This window comes from Micropterus dolomieu, unplaced genomic scaffold (genome assembly GCF_021292245.1).
Source record: "Micropterus dolomieu isolate WLL.071019.BEF.003 ecotype Adirondacks unplaced genomic scaffold, ASM2129224v1 contig_11545, whole genome shotgun sequence".
In the NCBI taxonomy this organism is placed as follows: Eukaryota; Metazoa; Chordata; class Actinopteri; order Centrarchiformes; family Centrarchidae; genus Micropterus; species Micropterus dolomieu.
In genome coordinates, this window is record NW_025740531.1 from 1 (window position 1) to 6,393 (window position 6,393).

The 6,393-nt window shown below is 47.3% G+C and overlaps 1 long non-coding RNA gene across 1 annotated transcript; it reads left to right on the forward strand.

Moving 5' to 3' along the window:
* The first annotated feature begins 1,300 nt into the window (after window positions 1–1,300).
* Window positions 1,301–3,470, forward strand: LOC123965865. The gene is made up of 2 exons (XR_006823799.1): window positions 1,301–1,422; window positions 1,782–3,470. It is a non-coding gene; the product is annotated as an uncharacterized LOC123965865 (long non-coding RNA).
* The last annotated feature ends 2,923 nt before the right edge of the window (window positions 3,471–6,393 follow it).

Here is a 6,393-nt window from a genome sequence, read left to right on the forward strand (position 1 = left end):
AGAGGTCTGGGGACTAGTTGCAGAGGTCTGGGGACTAGTTGCAGAGGTCTGGGGACTAGTTGCAGAGGTCTGAGAACAAGGTGCAGAGGTCTGGGGACTAGTTGCAGAGGTCTGAGAACAAGGTGCAGAGGTCTGAGGACAAGGTGCAGCGGTCTGGGGACTAAGTGCAGAGGTCTGGGGACTAAGTGCAGAGGTCTGGGGACTAAGTGCAGAGGTCTGGGGACTAGTTGCAGAGGTCTGGTGACTAGTTGCAGAGGTCTGGGGACTAAGTGCAGAGGTCTGAGAACAAGGTGTAGAGGTCTGGGGACTAAGTGCAGTGGTCTGGGGACTAAGTGCAGTGGTCTGGGGACTAAGTGCAGAGGTCTGGGGACTAGTTGCAGAGGTCTGAGGACTAAGTGCAGAGGTCTGGGGACTAGTTGCAGAGGTCTGGGGACTAGTTGCAGAGGTCTGAGAACAAGGTGCAGAGGTCTGGGGACTAGTTGCAGAGGTCTGAGAACAAGGTGCAGAGGTCTGGGGACTAGTTGCAGAGGTCTGAGAACAAGGTGCAGAGGTCTGAGGACTAAGTGCAGAGGTCTGGGGACTAGTTGCAGAGGTCTGAGAACAAGGTGCAGAGGTCTGAGGATTAAGTGCAGAGGTCTGGGGACTAAGTGCAGAGTTCTGAGATCAACGTGCAGAGGTCTGGGGACTAGTTGCAGAGGTCTGGGGACTAGTTGCAGAGGTCTGGGGACTAAGTGCAGAGGTCTGGGGACTAGTTGCAGAGGTCTGGGGACTAGTTGCAGAGGTCTGGGGACTAGTTGCAGAGGTCTGGGGACTAAGTGCAGAGGTCTGGGGACTAAGTGCAGAGGTCTGAGAACAAGGTGCAGAGGTCTGAGAACAAGGTGCAGAGGTCTGGGGACTAAGTGCAGAGTTCTGAGAACAAGGTGCAGAGGTCTGAGAACAAGGTGCAGAGGTCTGGGGACTAGTTGCAGAGGTCTGGGGACTAGTTGCAGAGGTCTGAGAACAAGGTGCAGAGGTCTGAGAACAAGGTGCAGAGGTCTGAGAACAAGGTGCAGAGGTCTGGGGACTAAATGCAGAGGTCTGGGGACTAAATGCAGAGGTCTGGGGACTAAATGCAGAGGTCTGGGGACTAAATGCAGAGGTCTGGGGACTAAATGCAGAAGAGTGGGGACTAGTTGCAGAGGTCTGGGGACTAAGTGCAGAGTTCTGAGAACAAGGTACAGAGGTCTGCGGACTAATAAACTATACTAATAAAACTATAATATTAGCATGTTAGCATGCTCACCCCTCTCTACTTCCCTCAGGATGAAAAGCAGCGCACCACATCAGTGACATCGCAGACTCTGGAGGAATTGTACCTGTCTGACACAACAGCTGAGGTCGAAGTGGTGAAAGGCCATAGACAGTACTTCATCAGCTTCAAAGGTACGACTTCCTCTCACCTGCTCTCAAAGAGGGAACTAAATCAGTGTTATACAAGTCACATGGAGGTCTTGGCTAAGACTCAGGACAGGTAAGTCCAGAGTCACATCCCAAGTCAGGATCAGCAAGTCCCAAAATCAAATCCCTAATTAAGATTGGCAATCACAAGACAGGAAGGTTCAAAGACAAGACCAGAGTCAGGTTCTGATTCAAGACAAAAGTCCCAAAAACAAATTCCAAGTCAAGAAATGTAAAGGTAAAGAAAGATCAGTCTTAGGTTAGTCCCATGGGGTGTCTTAAGTAATCACAGCTAAGTCCCAAGTCAAGACAGATGAGTTCACTGCTTCTGCTCTTCTTTGCAGACATGTACCAGAGGAACCCCAAACACAACACCAAGAGGAAAGTTCATCGTCGCCCGCGCTTCGTGTCTGTAGCCGAGGTGCAGAACCAGGCCGCTCAGCAGAGAAACCTTGAACTGATGTGGCCCTGGTCTGAACAGTCTGGATCTGATTGAGTGCCTTACCTTGATATACCTGGGATTATTTCTGTGTCAGAATCAGCTTTATTTCCATGTGGTTTAAACAAACGAGGAACTTGCTTTGGTGTTTGGCAGCAGTTAGAAAAATGTTAGAAAGGTAACCTTCGGTTCCCTCCGCCGACTTCCCTCCTTCACTGTGAAAACAGACGACTCTGTTACTGTAGACAGCGGCGTGTCAGTCAGTCCACCACTTTGGTTCAGACCAAAATATCTAAACTAAACTATTGACTGGATGGAATATTATGATATGTGGTTCGGACGTTCATGGTCCTCAGAGGATGAATCCTAATCACATGACTATATCTGGTGCCACCGACACCAACAAGATACTCAAACCAATTTCCAGATTCTCGCTGTGCTAACATTAGCATCTTGTCTTAGCTAAATTTGGCTAGCTTTAATGGTCACATGCAACATAACATGCTAAAACATACTAGCATAATAACATGCTAACTGCTTTTGTTTATCTTTAGAGGACAGTGCACTCCAATGTAAATGTGCTGCAGGTAACAGCTAATGTGCACTCAAGTCCCGACACAGCTAAAACATTAAAGGCCCCGTGAGAGCCCGTATAAAAGAAATGGACGTAGCCGCCATGACGTCCCACCGTTGGTTTGTGGACCACCGTTTTGAAGCCTCTAGTTCGGCATTTTGGCAGTCGCCATCTTGTTTTCGTGGAACCAGACATGACCATATTTGGACAAGAGGGTGGAGCTAGCTAGCTTGGTTAGCTAGGTGCATCTGCAATTCATGTTAATTGTGATATTAGCTGGGATGCTAATTTTGGCTAGTGACAACCAGGCTTAAAACAAAACGTACTTCCTGGAAAAATGACCAACGATGATGAAACTAGCGACTGAGAACATAAACTCATTAGGAAAGTGTTACCGAGGTAATGAATCAGCTGAGAAGTAGAAACATTTTCTCATAGACTTCTATACAGCCGCCCCCTGCTGGCTGATGGAGAGAATGCAGGTTTAACTTACTTCAGCACTGGCTTCACTTTTTTAAACTCAGAGGTTCATGCTTGCAAAAAATGGTACTGTAACTCCACATCTGTTAACCGCAATGCAAACATTAGCTAATGTTAACATGCTAATGCTGCTAGCTATTGTTTACATACCTGTCGAGTCAGGTTTGTTCCGAGGCCGGACATTGAGTTATTAGCGTTGAGTCTGAAGGAGGTTAAACCTGCCATTAAAAACAGACACGTTTAAAGATGTTACTGTTTGCTTTTTAAATGTGTGTATTTAGTGGTTTAAGGACTGTTTTTCATTCTGTGGGTGCGATAAAGACTTTTCATGTTGATGTTTATGTTCATGACTAAGTTAGTTTATGTTGAGGATTTCTTTATGTGGACTAACGCAGCAACATTAAATAACCAACCCTGACAAGCAGCACATTCAGTCGGTCTCTTTGAGCGGTGGATGTCTCTTACATGTTTTTCAACAGCAGAAATATTTGTATTGGATCTGTCGCTCTCTTTGCATCTGAATAAACTTTCTGAGTAAGACTTTGTTCACGTCCGGTTTATGGTGTTGCAGACTGATGCTGTAAATGTTCATTTGGTTTTCTGAAAAGGACTAAACGTGTTTCGCAGTAAAGATAAATGCTAAATGATTTCTCTGGGTCCTTGGTGTCAGGAGGTCTGAGACGCTCCATGCTGTGCGCTCTGCATATTAGCGTGCTAAACGTATGCTACAACAAACACTGTTAACACTGATACAAACTTTAGTGTTTGAGTGTGAAGCCTGCACTGATGTCTTCTTACAGGTTTTCTGGATTGCTAACAAACTTCTTGACTGTGTACTACGTTTTCTGAAAAGCCTAAACACACGTCTTGATCCTCCCCAGTTTGGCCGAACCCCGAAAGAAAACATTGTATTATCTGTTGGAGAAACTAAACTTTACATGTTCCACTCCGGGAGTTTGATACGATGTGAATCTTACAAGCTCACAAATAGTTCAGTTTTCCTTCCTGCAGGATGTTTGTTTTCCGTTTGTGGTTCCTCCGCCGCCTCCTTCTCTGATGTTTGCATCCAAACACCTGTGAGTTTACCCTTTTCATTCATTCCAGTCTCCTGATGGCTTCTTGAGAATGTTTGATCATTAGTGCTCACGCTGGATATTTGTTTGTTAGGGTGTTTGAAGACTGTATGACAGAAGTGGGCGTAGCCGGCGTGACGTCACCCGCTGGTATGTGGTCCGCCGTTTCGAAGCCTTCAGTTTGGCAGTTCGGCCGTCGCCATCTTGGTTTTTTTTTGGAACCAGAGGTGACCATATTTGGACGAGAGGGTGGAGCTAACTAGCTTGGTTAGCAAGGTGCATCAGTTATTCACGTTAACTGATATGTATTAATCAAAGTTAATAAAAATTAGCATCCCAGCTTATATTCTTAGTTAATATTAATATTTACTCAGCCAAACGAGTAAATGTGATGTTAGCTGGGATGCTAATTTTAGCTAGCGACAAACAGGCTTAAAACTAAACGTTCTTACTGAAAAATGAGCAGCCGACTCCTGATATGGTTAAATGTTCACAGAGCAGCGGATACTGCCGGCTGCTGGAGAGGACGCAGGTTTAAGGCGCTTCACTTTAGAGACCAGGAGGTTCCTGCTTGGTCATAACATGGTGTCAATTGTGTCTCACAGTGAGATGTGTGTTTAGACTTTTGCAGAGATTGGACCAGAGAAATCAACCAGGGTAAATAATGTTTATAATCTGGCCTACAGGGTCTTTCTGCTCGTTTCATCAGGATTAGGGGAAAATAAGGGACGCCTGCCAAAGCGGGGGCCCGGCAACCACAGGCCCGATGGCGTGCCAGTGGTGGTATATCATAACTTAAAACATGTTTTCAGGAAAGTATTAAGATGGAGACCAACAGACGTTAAAATGATCTCTCTGCTAATCAGTGTGAACAGATGAACTCAGTCTCTCTCTGTCACAGCTCAGCAGACTAGCGGTCAGACTGTCAGCGCTGAATAAACCGCTACGACAATAAAAATAGGGTGTGAACTGTGAACGTTACTAACTTGTTAAATGAACTTGTCTGTAACTTATTAACTATGAACAGGCTGAAACACATGCTTTGATACAGTTGGAATGGAAAGACGTCTGCAAAGGATTTTGCATGAACATCAGAGGATTAGAAGTAGTCAGGCCTGCTTCCTTTTAGAAATGTTTTCCAGTCAGAGGTACAGCACTCCTGCAGCACTGAGCAGCTGTTTGTTTTTCTAACTGCTCCAGTAGAGGGGGGTATTTTGAGGGACGGGTGGCGACCTTTGTCAGGATGGCTCACACATTCTTCTGTTGACAACCAAGAAAAAAATCATGTTAGCGTCGCCATGCTCAGTTGCATTGCTGAACACTATATGCTAATCTGAGCATAATGCTAATATGCTAAGTGCGTGCAGCTAAGTGGGCGGGGTTGTTAGAACTTAAGAAAGAGGAACATCTGACAGGAAGTTCCTTTGAAGCACACCGAGGCCTTTACATCCACCTGTTCATACCTGTGTGCACCTCAGGGGGCGCTAGAGGCATAGCAGACCAGTTCATTCTGTAAAACCAGCACCAGGACACAGTTGTGACCTGAAGAAACCCCTCTGGGACGCCGTAGATTAGTGTTCTGCATTGATTGTTAGTTATTAATGATTTGTGTTTCCTACAGATATTGATTTTGAATTAAAAGGACTGATTTCCACACGGACTGCTTCATGTTTGAGTCTCTGCAGACTAACAGCTGGACCGGAGCTTTCAGCTGAAGCCCAGGTTCAGGGTCAGTGCTGGTCCTGCCGGACTGATCCGAGCTCAGCTCTGATGAAACGTCTCTGTGTGTGAGCAGAAAGGCAAAGAGATGTCGTTTGAATTGTAGATGTGGATCAAGTGACGCCCGCAGCAGCAGGCGGAGCCGGGTTAGACTGGTACCGAGATCGGACGTGCCCTGAATCTGACGTGCCCTGAATCTGACGGGTCCAGATCACCGAGGCTCCTTCTTTTATTGAAGAGATGAGGAGGTGAAGAAGACTGCGGACAGCGAGGAGGAAGGTCTGATTCCGCAGGGACTCTCCGCCTCCTCCTTCCCCGCGCGGCTGCGGGAGAGGCGTGACGCGGCCGCAGCGCATCTCCAGGATGGCAGGTAGGTCTCCTCCCTGACTGGGGATAAAACGCATCCTGGAACGATAGCTCGGCTCGGCTCGGCACGGCTCCCTCTCAGCGTATAGCCTGTTTTTCAGTGGGGGACAGCTGCAGGTCCGATCCGCTTCGCCGGGGCTCGGTGTCGGTTTTAGCGGCATGGAGGCTCCAGCTGTACGAGGGGGAGGCGGCCCGGCTCCGCAGAACCAGACTCGGTTTATTATAGGGTTCAGAGTGACGGTTGTTAGCGCGTTAAACCGGCGCCGGGCCGGGCCGGGCCGGGCCGGACCGGGTAATTAGGGCAC